Here is a 20,910-nt window from a genome sequence, read left to right on the forward strand (position 1 = left end):
AAACACCATCACTCCCCCACCCCCACCGAAGAACCCTGGATGGAATATGTATGTGTTTCACAGTGATTTTCCACAGCAGACACTCTGCCGAGCGAGACTGCCTTTTCAATGTCACAGCACTTTCACAAGATCGATGTAGGGACGTGATCAATGCTCATTTGATTTTTCTGATAAACTGCGTTGATCCCATCTTTTAATGTCCCCTGAAGATCATACTATAAAGATGTAAGCATCGATTTCATCCAACATAATGTATTTCCAAAATTTACAGTTGCAATTACATGTACATTATATCAAATGTGAGATGAGTGAGGTTCCTTCGTACAGCAGCGAACGTTAGCCCACGAAAGCGTAAGCGGCAACCAAGCAAGCAAGGCGAGCCAGAGAGCAATACGATCATCATTCCACGTGGGCTAACTGCACGGAGGCACGCGGTGCGCGCGCGTTTTTTTCTGTTTCAGTAGCGATAGCCTGACAAATTCAGGCCGGATTGAATGAGGCTAAGTGGACAAAATTTTAGAAACATGTTGTGCTATGACAGAGAGCGTGTGAATTTTGCTCACCGCGGATTATCCTGCAAAAGGGTCTATGAAAGGAAAGACTAATAATCTTCACTCTGAGGGAAAACGAGCGCAAGCCGCGGTGAGCAAAATACACAGTGTGTGTTTAAACACACGCATGTTGAAGCGGTTTTGTCGGTTCCCTGAAGGGCTTTTTACACTTGCAAATTTTTGCTTAGTCCCGTACCAACGGTGGGGCTAAGGGGGGGGGGGGGGGGGAGGGCCTTAGCCCCACCGTTGGTACGAGACTATCCTTAGCCCACTTTCTGTTTACACTCGTTTTTGCCAAAGTGGGCTAGCCCCATCGATAGTCCGGTACTATCTGGCCCTGCAAAATAGCAGGGTTAGCACCGCAATTGCGGTGCCAAGCAAGTGAGTGTAAACAGAACGAAAAAATAATCCTGGGCTAAGCGACGGAGACGAAGTCCGACCCTCGCTGACCAATCAGAAACGAGGTAATCAAGTGCTGCCGGTGCGTGCGTGTACGTGTACGTGTACAGTACACAGCGTAATCATGAATATTCATGTGGTTTGGAAAGTCCGGGGCTAAGAAATACGAGTGTGAAAAGGTCAGTTTTCTCCTTAGCCCCGGACAAGAGAGAGTACGGGACTAATTGGTCAGTGTAAAAAGCTGAAAAAATTGGTACGGGACTAACGATAGTCCTGGGTCAGAGAAAGTCCGGGGTTAAGAAACACAAGTGTAAAAAGGGTTATAGACTGTACACGTGAAGGCGATTCCCTTGGCACTGAGCCAAGTTCGGCGAGCTCGCTCGGTCCTCCTGTTTCATCCTCTATAGGGTATTTCGGCGTTATCCTTCACAGTGTATTTGCTTGGACTGTAGAGAGAGACGTCATAAAAAGAAAGTGACGTAGTGTGGTAAAGGAAAAAAGGAGCAAGGAAGGAAAAAGAGGACAAAATAAAGTTCCAGATAATTACAGAGACGTGAGATGCGCTCGTGCAAACATACACAAACAATAATAATAACAAAAAATAATAATAGAAATTAAGAAATAAATGATAATAATATAAAAAATAAAAAATGATAATAGAAAAAATAATAATACAAAATAATGATAGTGTAAAGTTCGTGGAGTTCGTGGAATTAAAGTTCAATTTTTTGGCTCCTGCGGTGTTTATACGACTGTTTTTACTCTTGATATCTATTTACTACACACCGACGCAGAACTTTCATATTTTGAGATATACATATATGTATATATATATATATATATAATATGAATGACAGCAATTTTTTCTGCTCGGAGTCCAAGAAAGTAAAGATTAACAGCAGTAGTTCAAAATGAAAAGAACGGCTTTCACGGAGTTTTCATATTGAACTTCTGTTGTTGATATTATAATAATGTATACATTTATATATATATTAGTAACAAACCTGGAACAAAGTTCATGCTGTATTCACTAACGGTTTATTTCTGCACACAAATTTTCGAGCAAATCACACACTAACAGATCTGCAATGTTGCATTTTATGCAAGGACATGGAAGCCTTTGACTTGGAACCAGTTTTGTTTTCACTCCGAGACGTATTGTAACGTATCTGTTTAATGAAAAATAATTGATTTTTCACATATTTCATAGTCATGCTAGTCTCAGATTATTTAAAGATTATCTATTCACCAGAATTTGGAAGTCAATGTATGTGTATGCAGAAGTTTGAAAGGAACAATAAACTGCTTGTACAAATTTTACATTACCATTACCGATTCAGTTTGATTTATAAAAAAAAAAAATCGAACGTTTATATAAATCATGATAATTTCAGATTATGTAAAGATTATCTGTACTCTAGAATTAAACTTGATTTATGTGTATGTTGAATTTTGTAAGGAATTATGTACTGCTTCGTCCTCAGAGGAATTACTCCTGTATCAGTCGTGCCAAGTTTTTTATGCCTCCGCCACGAAGTGGTGCCGGAGGCATTATGTTTTCGGGTTGTCCGTCCGTACGTACGTACGTCCGTACGTCCGTCCGCATTCGTTTACGCGATAACTTGAGTAAAATTGACTGGAATTATACCAAACTTGGTCCAAGTATTAAGTATGATAAGGCAATTACTTGATCAGATTTTGGGTGAAATCGGCTAAAGGCCAAAGGTCAAAGGTCAAGGTTAAATCATGAAATTGTATCAGTTTACACGATAACTCAAGACTGGATCAAGCAAATTTCACCAAACTTTGTCCGAGGATGATGTATGATGGGAAAATTACTTGATTAGTTTTTGAGTGAAATCAGACAGAGGTCAAAGGTCGAAGATCAAGGTCAAATCCTAAAACTTATCAGTTTATATGACAACTCAAAACTGGATGAAGCAACTTTCACCAAACTTTGTCCAAGGATGACATATGATGGGGCCACTAGTTGAGTAGTTTTTCAGACAAATCGCAAGAGGTCAAAGGTCAAGAGGTCAAGGTCAAATGGTAAAAGTGTTGCTATTTCTCCCATATCTATGCAATGCCTGAAGGTAATTTTTTAAAACTCAGTGTAGACATGTATAATACTGCGTAAAGATTCTCCAGAGAGAGTTTCATGTCATAAGGTCAAAGGTCAAAAGGTCAAAGAACAGGTGAAAATGTTACACTTTCACTTTTCTTGCGAATGGTTCATTCTTAGACAATTATAGCAAACCTAGTTCAAGGAAAGTGAACATTCAAGACATTTCTGACAAACCTGTCATTTTGATATTTTGCCAGTTACGTGAAACTGTCATCACACATTGTGAAGACATTGTATATACACCTATTGGGAGAATCATGCATTATGGCGGAGGCATACCAGTCGCCCTTGCGACATTTCTGGTTTTATGTATGCTTTATACTCATTGACATTTCATTATGACGTAACATTGCACTGTTGCCAGGATGCGCGCAGGGTGCTAGGATGCCTAGCATTGCAATGATGCGTTAAAGCGCGCATCCTTGGTAACACGGTTGCAATATATTATGGCTTAATTTTGTTATTGTTCTCTCAGTATCAACACTTGAGAAAGGGCGGCGTGACGCTCGAAAATTTGTGTACAGAAATTAACCGTTGGTGAATACAGCATGAACTTTGTTCCAGTTTTGCAACTTATCTTTTTATCTTGCCAACACATGGACAACCTAATCAACATATATGTGACCCTGCATCACAAAACGAACAAAAAGTCGCCAGACATGAAATTTTAGTTAAGGGCATGTTCTGAAAGAGCAGACTCTAAGCTTTAAAATGATGTATAAGTCTAACTCATATCAAATTGACTCTCTTAACCTATCTAAATATTGGAAAGAAAGCACACACTCAGGAAAAGTGTGAACTGAGAAAAGAGGCTCTGAAGTGCTTAATCTTCACCAAGTTGTGCTGGCTGTGCGATGAATGGGACAAAAAAAAAAAAGATGTAAACCGCCGGAGTAACAACAATGAAGGGATTATCAGAATAAACTGAAATTGAGCATGCCTCATTAACACATTCTGTCTATGATTAATGCCAACTTTCAAAGCAGTAGCATCATATTTTCAAAAGTGATTAGAGTTGAAAGTGAAGAGTGATGAGTACAAGCTTTTTAAGAAATGAAAAGTAGATTCTAAAGACAAACCTAATCATACTATTCTACCAAAAAAAATTTGAGATAAACTGCTAAAAAAACACACTTTCATGTCCATTTTATGATCCCAATTTTCAGTAAATGTAGAAGAAGACTTGCTCTTTCAGAAAATGTGAAAAAGTCAGGATTGGCTAGGTTGACCCATTCCACCTATTTTCAGTCCTCGCACAAAATCAGTATGTACGACTTTTTGTTCCGTTTTGTGACGCACGGTCACATATATATATATATATATTTAGTATATATATTTATTATATATATATATATATATATATATATATATATATATATGTATATATATACTGGGTGCCCCCCCCCCCAAGAAAAAAAAGCGGAACGGTGAATTTTCAGTACCTTGAGTTGTAAAAGTGATATATTTTTTGACAACATCAGAAAAAGCATCTTCCGCAGAAGACAATGATACCAAAATTATGAAATTTGGTTCAGAAATTTTTATTCTACGCCCAATTCTGTAACAAAAAAAATACAGCTTTCACATTGGGCGCGCGCACACACACACAGACACTCACACACGCACACTGTTTTTTTTTTTTCCTGGCCCGCGCCCAATGTATCTTTTGTTGACATGGATCAACGGGCTTACACAATACACAGTGTATGGAACGCGTGTCGCACCCAAATTCTTCACTCATACGTTGCAAAAACCCCGCAAAATTTGAAAATGACTGCCTTCACAGAGTGGGTGTGGAATAGAAATTTCTGAACCACATTTCATAAATTTGGTATCACTTTTAGAAAGGAAGGTACTGAGAATTCATTGTTTGTTTTGTTGTTTCTTTTTTCTTTTTTCTTTTTTTTTGGGGGGGGGACACCCGGTATATATTGTATAGTACTATATATATATATATATATATATATATATACATATATATATATAAATATATATGAAGAGTTTGTTCGAAAAAACTGATAAGTCCATATTTGCCAAATGGAGATATTTGCGATTAAAGGTCAAGAAAAATAAAGAGAATAATAAGAAAATTTTTGCTTGTTTTGACCATAACTTCAAAAATGTACCTTTATATGTAGTGACCAATATATCATTTAAAAGCTATTATTTTGCACTTTATGACAGAGACCGTACTTCAAAATCTTCAAAAATGGACTTATCGGTTTTTGCGAACAAAATCTTCATATATATATATATATATGAAGAGTTTGTTCGCAAAAACCGATAAGTCCATTTTTGAAGATTTTGAAGTACGATCTCTGTCATAAAGTACAAAATAATACCTTTTATATGATATATTGGTCACTACATACAAAGGTATATTTTTTAAGTTATGGTCAAAAGAAGCAAAAATTTTCTTATTATTCTCTTTATTTTTCTTGACCTTTAATCGCAAATATCTCCATTTGGCAAATATGGACTTATCGGTTTTTGCAAACAAACTCTTCATATATATATATATATATAGAGAGAGAGAGAGAGGAGTCTGAATTTTGAACGATGTACAATTGAGTCAAAACAACGCCAAAATTAAAAAGTAGGAATTACTCAAAATCATTTATCTTTTACCTGAAAGAATATGATTTAAGCTTTAATATGAACCCAATCATACCAGGATCTTCTCAGAGGAACAAGTTTTTATTCACCGCGGAGCTTTATCATGTCCAGAGCAGTGAACGTCCGTGAGGAGTAATAGTGCACATACATTTGAATACCATTTAAGATAGCTTGCAACGATCTGATTCAGTTCAGAATCGTAAACACTTTCTCCAATTTACGCGCATTTTACAGAAACTTAATGTTTCGACATTGTTCGATCCCTTATTTCACTATCAGATACTTTAATATTTACTCCCAAATAATAAGATGCTTTTTAAAGATGTACCTGATCTAGGTGGTCTCTATAAACCAACAAACATAGCATAGTTTTCATTACGGAGGTTCGCATATAGCTCACGGACGTTCGGAACAAACAAGATATTGAATAATGAAAACAAAAGCTTGTTTATCTTCTTATGCTGAGGAATCAAGGAAAACACTTTTTTTTCTATCCCTCGTAGATGAACTTGCAAACGTATAGTCCATCTGATGAAACATTAAGACTTGTCGCTAGTATGTTCCATCAAGCAAATCAGTGAACTCTCTAATTATAACGACTACCATTTGTAAATTTGCACTTCAGGTTTTAGAGAATCAAATGAAAGTCACGTCTTGCCAGTTGTAAGCACGCCATTGGCAACCTCTGAAAATAAAAAAAAAAATGGTATTTCCACACACATCGCTTTCATTACCATTACCACAATAAATTATGTCTTAACTGAAGATCGGTTATTAACCCAAGTCCGTATGAAAAAATAGGAAAAAAACATGGAAGAAGATCGCATTGAGAGTTTACTGCTTTCAAAAAATTTAACGGTCTCGTGCAATCGTCAATATGGTACACGTCATTGAGAACGAATATATCTATTAAAATTTCGTAATCACGAAGTAAGATTCGGGTTGTAAATTTGTAATCTAAAGTCTTCATTGCAAAATTTGCTTATTAACGAACACGGTCATAGCTGAATATGACAAAGAATTGACAAAGAAAAGCAAAAGAAATGTGCTCCGTTATCGAAATACGAAATCTACCTGCGGAGGGCAAACGCTTCATGTTTCAGTGTGTATAAGACGAAATCTCTCTGCGTTTGCTTCTTGTGTTACACACTGTTACCGAGGAGATTTATGTTTTTATTTTAGTCAGAAATTGTATAAGGCTCGTTACTCCGAAGTTTCGTCATAAAAAAATACACACACTAAGTCCATATAACTTCGATTGATGTTGGTGACTTCGATATTATCCAATATGGTTTGTATTAACGAACCTTTGTATCGCGTTATTTCGGATTCTCGTTATTCGTACGGTTTGTCAATCCCAAACTTGATTAAGGTTCGTGTAATCATGAAGCTTTTTTATTCGGTAAATGATAGGAAGCTCCGAATGTTAATCGAAAGGTTTGTTAATTGGAACATGAAGTAACGTTCGTTAATCCAAATGTGGAGAAACAAATTAACAACCAAAGCCTCCAGATTTAAAAACTTCATAATATCGTTTCACCTGAACGAATATCAGGCCCATTCCACTTTTAGAAGAACGGACCTTAAGAATAGTGAACCTCAATATTTAATTTTCGGATTAACAAACTTTCGAAATAACATTTAATAAGGCATCTCCTCAATTAATTACGAACCTTTTTTTTTATTTTCGGAATAACAAACCTTTAGAATAAGGAATGCAGGGAATAACGGACATTGAATCTTTAGAAGAATTAACTTATCAAAGTGCGACCTCAAACCTATTACTAAATCATCACCTCTCTAACATGTGTCTTCAAAGTAAGCGCAAAAACACAAACAACTCGACGATTTCTCTGTCTCTCGAATGTAAAATCTAGAAAAGAATAAGTGAGACAGAATTGCAAATTAACATTGCTTTTCATTAATGAAAAACTCCATGTCATGATAAACGGAGGATTTGAGTGTTTTCATCAGACAATAATTGTATACTGCATTATATTTGTTCGCTTTGAATATGACGAAATTTCAACGAATAAAAGATAAACAAACCAAAACGGCCCCTCCAGAGGAATTCGATATAACGGGAGTGTACTAGCAGTTCATTTCTCTCTGTGTTCTGGTGTTGGAGCTCGATCCCTTCTCCGTTTCGTCTCATTTCCATTCAACTGCTTGCACGTTCTTTTAAAATTTTTACGTTCTTTCTTGCCACATGCCCACCACAGACTTCTTTCGTCATTTCATCTCTTTCGTTTCAGTATATTCCGAATGTGACTGCGTTGCACTTTTCGGATTTTTTTCTTTCATTTTGGTCGCAGCAGGCTTAAGCTACTTAGGGAATGATAGAAAAATCGTTGTGAAAAGAAAATTAAGAATGTACAAAGGCATAAAATATATGACAATTACAGCGAACGTCCGTGATCAAGACTAAAAATTGATGTGTTCTGTTTCGGACGGCATCTACCTTACTCAAAAGATATACACGGGTAGAATCTGTCTTTAAAAAGTGGCACTGTTCCTCTATCTCCTACCATGTAATTCATAGACGTATTTTTTCAACGAACATCCGTGAGCAAAACGTTCTCCTTTTTATTACAGGTAAATTGAATGCTGAACTTTATTCACTATCGTGTATGAGAGAATCAGTGATCTAGTAATATTTTCAAGTAACAATAACTTATCGTTCAGTGATATATTTGTAATCGTCAGAAATTTTCTTTCTCGGACCGAACGTCCGTGAGGCAAACTTTCAGAACCTAAAACAGTGCAAATTGTCTCCCAACCTCATTAGAAAGAAATTTAAGCAAAAAAATTACAGATTACGTAAAATTCCAGTTTCCTATAACTTGGTTTTTAGTGTTTAGCTGCACTTATATAATAAGAGGGAATACAAGCCGTCGGCCTCATGCCAAAAGGGCCCTAACCGTGTACAAAGTCTATGGTGTTAAGGCCCTTTTGGCATGAGGCCGACGATAAATTTGCGTAAAATTGCAAGTAAATTTTGAGCTGTTTGTTCATCATGGTGAAATGCCGCCTTAAAAATTCAGAAACTGTACTGCTCTAAACTCATTGGTCACTTTGTAAAATTTTATTTTCGTTAATTGAGCTGAAAGTTTTAAAGAATAAAGGACACGAGACAAAGTATTCCTATCAATCGGATTGTTTACGTCACGGACGTTCGCTGAAATTGTCACGGACGTTCATTCTACCACTAGGGTCATGTTCCAGGACGGATAACTAATCGAAAGAAAGTACGTAGCCTTCCTAACTCTTTCAAATGTTGAAAAGGTATTTTCAATAAAAATTACGATAAATTTGGCACCCTTTCAACATATATATTGCTCAGAGAGGGAGTAGGAGGTGAATCTTCAAAGAAAATATTCCCTATTTGCTTGGTTTTCGGTGAATCGTATGGTTCAAAAACTGCACATGAGCCCCAGTCGGCTCCAAACATGGCATGCAGCTCCTCGCCTAGAGAGCCAGAGGTAAAATGTACCTGCGCCATCAAGCAAGATGGTGGTGCCCCACCTTTAATCTTCGCGGACCTTCTTTTTTTTTCTCGGAGGTTCGTCTAAAAATGCAATTTCTGTTCGCATTTGATAAGGGATGGACAGTAACTCAAATCATACATTTTACCACGTGGCTAGAACTTAGTTGATTTCGACTCAGAACAATATCTCCAGTAAAGTTCGATGGGCTACGATCTTTATTAGTAAATAGCGGACACACGTCCGTGACGAATACTGAGTATACTTTTGCATAAAAGAATGTTAGGTCCCATGTACAGCCAGCAGACGTACAATTTTTGCAGGATATGTACATTCGGTGGAACACCAAATTTTCGTATACATTACAGTTCGGACAACAAAGTAAATTTGCAGCAGCGATAGAGAAAGAAGCATCACGGACGTTCGTCTGTTTATAGGACTTTGGTATTTCAATTGCTCTCTGTAATTTCATAGTCTTACGTGCTCATAGAGTTCAAATAATTTTGTGGTATATACCAATAATATGTCAGATCCAGAACACGGTCAGATAATAGATGCCACCTAGCTTTAAAAAGTCACATCATTCGTTTGAAAAACAAAATTATTGTGAAAATAGCATTTTTACCGTATTTTTACGCTTAAAGTCCTTGTCAAATGTAAAACATCAGTCAGAGTAAGCCAACAAAGAAATTTCCTTAAAGGAAATTTACCAGGCTTTGAGATGATATGAAAGAAACTGGTTTCTAGATCATCCTGATGTGGTCTTTAGGAAAGTGTGTCATAAGGTGCGAAAATTGGCAATTGAACATCGTTCAGAATTCTCACCCATACATATATATATATATATATTGTAATATATATATACATATATATATAATATATATATAACAATAATAATAATAATACGATGTACATAGGGTTGGTCCTTCTTCTCATCAACCGCCTAATTTGTATTTGCCTGATAAGAATATTTAACACTGAAATTTGTCACGTAAGAATTCCATGTTGTATTGATTTGATTGTGCGAGTCATATATGTACGCGCGTGCATGCCACGGGCATGTGTTTGGGGAAGAGAAGGAATAAGTCTCTTTGACCGGTGACCTAAAACCTAAGTATATATTGTTTCATTTTTGTGACAATTTTATGGCGACCCTGCCAGGACGAAAGTTTTAGGTCATTAGTAAAGTAGCACGGAGTGTGGAATGAAGGTCCATGCAACTGTGTGTAGAGATGTTATGTACAAAGAGAGGCGGATGTGGGCAAAAAGAGTGATTTTGCGAGTCGGTGTGGCAGGCTTCTCGCCATGGTTTCACATGTGCGAACTCACAGTTTCACTACGCAGCGTTGGGGCGTAGGGTGTTTGCAACGCTCCGTCTGTTATTCTCTACACTGAGTGCGACTCGTTGCGGAGTCGGCAGTATGCGGGAGGCGCTGTAGATAACAGTACATGTACTGAAGTGGTTGTGCGTTAGATGTGCGGTATGTCTGTTCGCATGGGTATGTTTACATTACGGCAGTGGAGTACAGGATTCGTACTAGGGCTGTGTGGTGACGAGTTTCATGCGTGAATGGGACATGGTATTTGTGGAATTAACTTTGGTATGAGTTATCCCAGGCTGAATTATGCACATATAACGTGGTGTCTGTAGTGTAGAATGTCTATCTACAGGGTGTACGTGAAGACAGCAAATGAAAGCACATTTTAGGGCTGTAAGTTCTATGGTACTTGGGATTTTCCCAGGAGTTTTTAAGACTGTCTTGCCTACTAGCCAGTAGCCTCTTGGAATTGTAGAATGCCTAGCTTCCATGTGTTTTCTAGTTTTAGAGACATGGTGAACGTGTCTTGACTAGAATAAAGTACTGTACATTCATGTAAACTTTAAGGTGTTCCGGTACTGTTGTTAAGCTGTTACGGTGTTGATACTGTCTGTCGAGTAGACAAGTGGCTTGCATCCCCAGCATTTAATTGCATTACAAATTCATTGCAGTATTCACAGTAAGATAATTATGGCTAGTATCGATCAGATGAGGGAATTTTCGACACTAGGTCGAGATTTAGGTCTTACTGGTGGTGTGCTTAGTAACTTTGTGTCAGAGCGCTGCGCAGAAGCGATGAGGCTGAAAGAGCTTGAAAGTCGGAGCGAAGAACATAAAAAACAGCGAGAGGAAAATGAGAAGCAGCGCGAGGAGAGCGAAAAGCAGCGTGCTAATGAAGTGAGGTTGGCGGAACTGCGTGTAGAGGAGAGAAGATCCTCGGGAACCAGGTTTGCTGCTGGTGGTGGGGTGAAGTTGAAAGTAGGTGAGTTCAACGACACTAACGATAGATTTGACGCATACATTTGCAAATTTGATTTAATCATGGATAGCCAAGATGTACCAGACAGTACAAGGGTATTGCATTTAATTGCTAATTTAACCGGACAAGCCTTGGAGGTGGTGAATCGAATGTCAAGTGAGGATCGTAGTAACTACGAAACAGTGAAACATGAACTAATGACATTCTATCATCTAACTGCGGATGAATACAGAAAGAAATTCCGTACGGCTAGGCCGGAGAAGAACGAACAGCCTAGGCAGTTCAGTGTTTGACAGAAGGGCTTTCTACAGAAGTGGATAGAATTGTCTGGGATTTCTGAGGACTATGATGCCCTTGTTGACTTAATATTGAGGGAACAATTCGTTCAGTGCTGTCCCACTTGAGTAGAAGTGTTTGTGAGAGAGGGGCAATGCGATAGTATTGACGAGATCGTGGAAAGAGCTACGGTGTATGTAGGGGCTCATGGACTGCATTTTGCGCTCCTCGCAAACAAGGGGGATTTAGACCTACAGCTACAGGCAAACTAGGTGGGGCGAATTTAGGTCAGCCAGTGGTAAACAAAGGCAACACTAACACTAACACTAACCGTAATGAACATGCACTGCGTCTACCCAGAACAAAGGGGAAAAAGTCAAGTGGTACAAGTAAAGGTAAAGGGTGCTACATATGTGGCAGTCCCTCCCATTTCAAGCGAAACTGCCCACTGGGCCAAGTAGAACAGGGACAGGCAATGATGCAAGAGATTGCAAATGGTACAGGACCAGTACAGTCTGGTGGTGCTGCAAGCGCGCCGCCCACTATTAGTCCTACAGAGTCAATTGGTCCGTTACGTTCTAATGACGCGAGTAGCAGACAGTCACAGCCTGCGCAGACAGCAGCGTGCATGCCCATTGAAACGCCTAATCCAATCACGCTAGAGAAAGTGAGTGTTGAAAGGTTGGGTATGGCCTATAGTGAAGTGAATGCTATGATGAACCACATGCCAATTGTTTCAGGCAGGTTATATCCTGGTGAAGTTCCAATTTCAGTACTCTGTGACACAGGATGCAGTACATGCGTTGTTAAATCAAGACTGGTTGAGAGACATCAGCTGACTGGGAGGTGTCAAACAGTGAGGTTGATTGATGGAACAGTCAAGCAATTTCCAGTTGCCAAGGTAGAGTTAGACTCCCCATATTTTTCAGGTGAGATTGAAGCATTATGAATGCCGGATTGCTTGTGTGAAGTGATTGTTGGGAATGTCACTGGTGCACGTGAGCCCAGTGATCCAGATTTGAAGTGGGTGCCCAGAGGGGGCAAAGCATTGAGTGACGATGCTGATCAGGAGGATGATGGTGGTAGATACGTCATTGGAGATGGTGAGCAAACTGTAGATACCAATGTTGATGGCGGTGATAAGGAAGAGGTTGACAATCTTTCTGAGGTGAAAGAAGATCCACAGGTGATGGCAGTCGAAACTCGATCTCAGAAGGAGGCCAAGGTCAAACCGCTCAAGGGTTTGAAAACTGGTGATCCCGTCTTATGTCTGAAGCCTGCTGATTTTGTTCGTGAACAAAAGGAAGATCCATCATTGAAATCACTATGGAGCAAAGTAGGTAGGGATGAAAAGTCAAAGTACATGTTCGTGTCAGAGGGACATTGTTTGTACAGACAGAGGAGGGATGAAAACAATCCTAAGCCTGGTGTAGGACACAAATGTGTAGTTCTCCCTAAGTCACAGAGGGTGAAGGTGATGAACGTGGCACATGAATCTTTGATGGGAGGTCATGTAGGAATAAACAATACAATGGCCAAGATAAAGAACCAGTTCTTCTGGCCTCGAATGGTTGAAGACGTTGCGAACTTTTGTAGGTCGTGTGACATTTGTCAAAAGACAGTGAGCAAAGGTAGAGTGCCCAAGACGACCCTAGGTCGAATGCCAATCATAGGTGTTCCATTTCAGAGGATAGCTATAGATTTAGCAGGTCCCTTCACGAGGTCAGCTAGAGGTCACACACATATACTGACAGTGGTAGACTATGCTACTAGGTACGTAGAGGCTTTACCTTTGAAGTCTATTACAACCGTGGAAGTGGCCGAAGCACTGCTTGGTGTGTACAGCAGAGTAGGCATACCAAGTGAAGTTATGTCAGACTTAGGTCCCCAGTTCGTGTCAAGCTTAATGAAGGAAGTGTCCAGATTGTTGTCAATTCAACAGGTCACTAGCTCTAGATACCACCCCATGTGTAATGGTTTGGTGGAAAGGTACAATGGGCTGGTTAAAACAGCATTGCGACGCATGTGTGCAGACGAACCACGAGAGTGGGATAGATATCTGCCTGCACTTCTCTTTGCTCTACGCGAGACACCTAGCTCTAGTCTTGGATATTCTCCATTTGAGCTTTTGTTTGGGAGGAATGTCCGTGGACCCGTAGAGGTGTTGAGGGGGTTGTGGACAAATGGAGATGTGAGTGCAGAGATGAAAGATGAGTATGTGATTGAGCTCCGTGAGAGACTAGTAAAGACATGGGAACTAGCTCAGGAATCACTCAAAGGGGCTGCAGCAAAGTACAAGAAGTACTATGACAGGAATGCCAGGCGAAGGAAGTTAGAAATGGGAGACCAGGTGTTAATCTTGCTTCCTACAGAGCAGAATAAGCTGCTATTGAAATGGATGGGTCCTTTTCCTGTAGTAGGCACAAGGTACGACTCTGATTACATCGTAGATGTAGATGGTGTTCCCAAGACCTATCACATAAACCTTCTCAAGAAGTATTTTCAGAGGGAAGAGGTTGACTCTTCTGTAGCTGGATGCTTTGACTTCTGTGAAGAGAGCCAAGAAGTATGTGATGAGGATGGTGACTGTGACCAGATGAGTGACGTTGATGTGGGTGAGGTGCCAGTGATGCCATCCATGCATCAGAAGGAGTTTGTGGAGCATGTTAAAGTAAATGAGAGTTTGGATGAGAGTCGCAAGAACGAAATCTCTCAGTTGCTGTGTGAGTACCAGGATGTATTTTCTGATGTTCCTAAGAAGACAACAGCTGCTGAATGTAAACTGCATTTGACTAGTGAAGAGCCCATTCGCTCACCTCTGAACAAGGTCCCACAAGCAATGAAAGAGACACTAGAAAGGGAAGTAGACACCATGTTGCGTATGGGAATTATTGAACCAGAAGATTCCCCCTACGGTCATCCCATAGTAATGGTGAAAAAATCTGACGGCTCTAACAGGTTCTGTATTGATTTTCGCCGTCTCAACCAAATTACAGTGTTCAATCCCGAACCTATGCCTGATCCCAAAGAGTTGTTTTCTACTTTGTCACAGAGTACGTTTTTCAGTAAACTAGACATGACCAAGGGATATTGGCCAATCCCTATGCGAGATAGCGATAAGGACAAGACTGCGTTCTTAACACCCAGCTGGCAGTATAGGTTCAAGTATATGCCATTTGGTCTTGTAACCGCTGGTGCATAATTCACCAAGATGATGCGTAGTGTATTACAGGGTATCCCAAATGCAGTCCATTATAGATGATGTGCTGATTCATACGCAGGGTTGGTAAGAACATGTAGACACAGTCAGGAAGGTGCTGCACAGATTGCGTGAGGTGAACCTAGCAGCACGTCCATCCAAGTGTGCTTTGGGGTTCAAGGAAATTGAGTTCCTAGGACATAGTCTGAGTGAGGGGACTGTCCAGACCAGTAGTAGACTAGCACAAAAAGTCATGGAGGGACCTCGGCCAGAAAGCAAGAAGCAGGTGCGATCATTTCTGGGTCTCACTGGTTATTATAGGAACTACATCCCTAATTATGCCGAGATTGCACTGCCACTAACTGATCTAACTCGTAAAGGTCAACCAACCAAGGTCAAGTGGGGCAAAGAAGAAGAAGACTCATTTCAGAAATTGAAGGAATGTCTAGTCGCCCCTCCAATTCTTCATCTCCCTCAGTTTGACAGGTTATTTATCCTGAAGGTAGACGCTTCTGATAGAGGAGTAGGGGCTGTGTTAATGCAGGAGCATGGGGGAGAAGACTTCCCAATTGCTTATGCAAGCAAGAAACTACTGCCTAGTGAACAGAACTACTCTACAATAGAGAAAGAGTGTCTGGCCATAGTGTGGGCAATAAGAAAGTTTGACTACTACTTGTATGGTCGTGAGTTTGAGGTGCATACAGACCATAAGCCTCTTGTCTACATTCAAGCTAAGAAGTTTGAGAACAAGAGAATCATGCGATGGAGCATGATGCTCCAAGACTATAGGTTTAGACTTATGTCTGTAAGAGGTCAAGACAACACGGCAGCAGATTTCACGAGTCGCATGTAAAAGCTGCGCCATATGTCATATGTATAATTGTAGCAGGTATTACATGTGTATTATGCACCACAGTAGCGGAGTTCAATCTGCTCTACTATAATAGTTACGCATTTGTTAGTGTGCAGTTAACTGCACACTATATAACCGGTTCAATGTAATGACAAGGATGTGATTAAGTGAACCTTGTTTGCCACTGAGTACATACCCAATACTCATAAGTACTGAAGTTTGTTTGTTTTTTGAGTTTTGCGTTAGTGTAAAGACTAACTTTATGCATCACTCTACTGAGTTTGGTTTCGATTAAGGCTGCCAAAGTTATACATGTACTAGCATAATATGCACTGTTCTAAGATTGCGCATGCAGAGGTATGTGTTTGTACACCTGTCATTGGATGATGTGATTAATCATTGATGAAGTGATCAAGCTTTATATTGAATGCAATGTTGCATGCATGTATTTTGTTGTGATTGGTGCCGTCAAGGGAAAGCCAACGATGATGCATCACGACAAATGTAGCGGTAGCAGGAGATTGTAAGTTGTTGATCTGGATGTTTGAACAGAGAGGACTCATTGAAGCTCTGATTACAAACTCTTCAAACTCTATAAACTCTCAATAGTAGATTGACAGTGATAACAGTGAAAAGGACACTTTTCCGAAGAGCGATTCACCAGTGTTAAGTGCTCGGAGTGCAACTGGATTATTGCGACTTGGACTAATATACCAGATCCTGGTGTGAGAACTGTGAAAGTAATAGTGCTGCCGTGTTGTGAGCCAGGGAGCAACGATGAGGACTGAGCTGTGCTTGGGATGAGAAACTGGACTATTCGCGAGCTGTGATCCCAGTGTAGTGTGATAGATATCAATATTGTTTGAAAATCCGACATGATTTTATATGGTGACAATGTGACTGTTCAATGGGAAACATCTTGTAAAATGTTTCAGGCACATTTAAATGGTGTGTTGCTGCAGATAGTGTTGAATCTGCAATCATGTCAAAGATGTCAAGCTCGTGTTATTTTCAGAGGTAAACCAAAGATACCTCCAGGTGTACTTTTATGTAACCCTGTATGTAACAGATTCAATCCTATATGTTCCAGAGAGAGAATATTCCCGGAATATAATGGCTACACATACAACCACCGTATATAATGTATGAAGTAGGATTCAGCATAATCACACGAACAACAACTCAGTAGCACAGTACAGAGTGTAAGTAAAGAGAAGTAATATATTTTTTTTGTTTGACAGGTCATTCATAGCAAGAGTTGTGACTTTAGATGACAAAGGTGAAAAAGGTCATGAATAGTACATGGTAGAGCTTGGTTTGCAATTCAAGACACCCCAGATGTGAGGTTTTGTATGAACAGTAATAGAATATGCTGATAGTATTATGTACACAGCGAGTATACATGTTAAATACATGCTTGTTAGTATGTACACAGTGAGTATACATGTTAAATACATGCCTGTTAGTAAGTAAGTCAGGATGTGTTGTTTGGGACATAATGTCCATCGACATATGTGACAGAATACAATGTTCTGTTGGTAAAAGTTCCATTTGGTGTTTCATGCAATGAGTGGTAGTATTATACTGCACAAGTCCATATTATACAGTTTAGTTCAAACCATGTGTAGGTACATGCATGAAAATCAGATTTCGGAGTGAGATGTACCAACAGGGATAATGCCATGCCTACAAGTTAATTAGGCGTTGAAATTTCCATAGGTGTTTGTATTACATGGTTTGCAGATATATATATTTTGTGTGTGTGTGGCTGTGTATGTATGCTATAAACCACACATACCGGCAGAGAAGGTGGTTCAATACAAATGAAACACACAGTCAGAGTGATATGGGATACAGAACTACAGTATTACTTTGGCATATTTGTTGTCATAGGTCTTGGCGATAGCTACACTTATCAAATGTCTGAGAAGGTATATTTAGCATACACATGTGATAAATCCGGAAAGGATTGTATGATTGTACAGATGAAGAAAAGGGCATGATATCAATGCTGGTTTATATCAAGATAGGCTTTAAATGTTTGCTCAGTGAGTTACATTGTAGCATTGATGTAGTGTACATGTATGGCAGAAGTAATGTCGTATCTACTTCAAGCTGAATCACAAGGTTTCATTATGCAGGAACGTTAGTCATTGTGGGCAAAAACAGGAGTTCTATGCTTTAATACTGTGATTACAAAAGCCATGCGACCATGAATGACAAATGCTAGGGGCACTTTGTGTTCGATGTCTACGTACAGCTGTTTATGTGTTCAATCAAAAGGCCACAATAAGGGCCAGGAATTCTTTGTGGTTTGGAAATTTACAAGGGTAAATTATCTTAATTGGGGGCTAATTGTCACGTAAGAATTCCGTGTTGTATTGATTTGATTGTGCGAGGCATATGTACGCGCGCGCATGCCACGGGCATGTGTTTGGGGAAGAGAAGGAATAAAGTCTCTTTGACCGGTGACCTAAAACCTAAGTATATATTGTTTCATTTTTGTGACAAAATTCACGTAAAAACTTGACCTATGTGGCTGAGAAAATCCTGTTGTTCTCTTTTCAATTCGCAGTTTCAGTGCAAAATTATCGCCGTCGAATTCGGGTGCCCTCCTTTCAGCTCCCCGCGGTGCCGCTCCCTTTTTAGATCGACCGCTGTTTTTGTATTGACAATGCACACAAACCGAGTTGTATTGAACACCCAGTTGTACGTACCTTTTTTGAAAATGCATTGACATTACATTACGATTCGGTTAAAATATTAATTCGAAATTTTGTCCCTGATTTAAGCCATTAAGGACGTTCATCACTTAAAGTGAGGTCCATGTCATTTTCTTCAAACTTTCCGTACCGTAACTTTGACCCATCCGAAGCCCAAATATGTAAATAAAACCATAGGTTCATGAGCTTGTTTTTCTTTGACGGGACTTTGAAGAATATGACTGATCTGCCGTCCTGTACCAAAATAGTAGCGTTACAGGATAAAGACCATGATTGGCAACAAAATCTGCAATGACAAACTTAAATCCCCATAATTCTCTCAAAATCCACGTTATTTTCTCCAAATTTGCAAGAATTGCAGAAAAAGGTACCCAAAACGAGGAAAAGGTTTTAAAGTTAGGGTTTATACTCTCATTCTTGAGCGAGCATCGCCCTCACGCGGCAGAAATCACCGAAATATCTCGAATCCTTCTCAGCAACGTTTTCTGTTTGAGGGGTGAGCAAGAGGACAAGGTTCATAAAACTTATGCTGTACATTCAAAACCCATCTCATTTTTACGAAACTTGACCAAATTGTAGAAGAAGGCTTACTAATTCAAGAAAAATAATAAAAAGTGGGGGTTCATGTGCTCGTTTTTGTGCTAGCAGCGCCCCAATGCGACATATGTCATCGTAAGTCCCCAAAATCTGGTCGGGAACCTATGCAGGGATACCCTGACAAGGTGGGTTCATAAGACTTATGCTGTTCATGCAAAACCCATGTCATTTTCACCAAACTTTACCAAATTGTATACGAAGGCTTACTAATTCCAGAAAAATGATTAAAAGTTGGGGTTCATGTGCTCGTTTTTGTGCTAGCAGCGCCCCCATGCGACATACATCATCGTAAGTTCCCAAAATCTGGTCAGGAACCTATGCAGGGATACCCTGACAAGCTGGGTTCATAAAACTTATGCTGTTCATTCAAAACCCATGTCATTTTCGCGAAACTTGGCCAAATTATAGAAGAAGACTTAATAATTCCAGGCAAACAATAAAAAGTGGGGGTTCATGTCCTTGTTTTTGTGCTGGCAGCACCCCCAGAGAATAGAAATCACCCTAGGACCCCAAAATCTGGTTATAAATCTATCATGGGGGCTTGTGCCGACAGGGTGGGTTGGGTGGTGGCGCGTCGCGTTAATGGGAACACCACCCTTCGTCCAAAGCCCCCCCCCCCCCCCGGTTTTGCCGAAAGGGTGCGTTGGGAGCGTTGGGTCGCGTCGCGTTGACTGGAACCCCACCCTTCGTCCAAAGCCCCCCCCCCCCGGTTTTGCCGAAAGGGTGCGTTGGTACTTTTTCCTCATGTAATATCAAAAGACGAGTTTTGAATTTATATTTAACCTTCAAACAACCATTTCAAAGAGGCTATCGTCCGGATCGGTTTACACTCTATTACCACTTGGTCTAGTCATCATTTCGTCCAATTACTGTTTGGTCTAATTGTTATTTGGTTTAATTACTCTTTGGTCTACAGTCAATTCGTCTAATAATAGCCATTTGGTCTATTTTTGGTCTAACACCAATTTATATCATCAAATAGCGATTTGGTCTATTATGAGTTGGTGTAATTCCATTTCGTCTAATCATCAAATGGTCTAAAATAAAACCAAAATTTGTTCAATATAAATTTGGTGTACACATCATTAATTTTGGTCCATTGCCCAGTTGGTCTAGCCTCTGTCTATCATCATTTAGTGTACACCCATTTAGTCTAATAACCATTGATCTTATTGTCATTTGGTCTAATAGCCAGCCTCCTGGTCTAATCAGGTACCATTTGGTCCAATCGTCGTTTCGTCTATATGACCAACTGGGCTAGTTGTTTTTTTGTTTTTGTTTTTTGTTTTTTGTTTTTTGTTTTGTTTTGTTTTTGTTTTTGTTTTTGTTTTGTTTTTTTTGGGGGGGGGGCTTTTTCTACGACTACGGACTACCCTCTGACCCTGCATTGAGGGAGAAAACAGATGTTCATACACATGAAATAAGATTAGGGTAAAGTTTAGGGTCCCTCGCCCCTCCCCCATAGTGCCAGGCCAGCACCCCCAGCAGCTGGACTATATAGATAAGCCATTGCACTGATTATCCACATGATCCATGCCCTGTAATGTAAAACAGAAACGGATATTAGACCAAATGGATATTGGACCAAATGAACATTGGACGAACTAAATATTGGATTCGGACGATAGCCTCTTTGAAATAGTTGTTTGAAGGTTAAATATAAATTCAAAACTCGTCTTTTAATATTACATGAGAAAAAGCACCAACGCACCCTTTCGGCAAAACCGGGGGGGGGGGGGCTTTGGACGAAGGGTGGGGTTCCAGTAAACGCGACGCGACCCAACGCTC

At 39.7% G+C, this 20,910-nt stretch overlaps 1 pseudogene; it reads left to right on the forward strand.

Annotated features, from left to right (window-relative positions):
• Positions 1-11,185: 11,185 nt before the first annotated feature.
• Positions 11,186-15,802, forward strand: LOC140235835 (uncharacterized; annotated as a pseudogene).
• The last annotated feature ends 5,108 nt before the right edge of the window (positions 15,803-20,910 follow it).

This window comes from Diadema setosum, chromosome 12, assembly GCF_964275005.1.
Source record: "Diadema setosum chromosome 12, eeDiaSeto1, whole genome shotgun sequence".
NCBI classification, from domain to species: domain Eukaryota; kingdom Metazoa; phylum Echinodermata; class Echinoidea; order Diadematoida; family Diadematidae; genus Diadema; species Diadema setosum.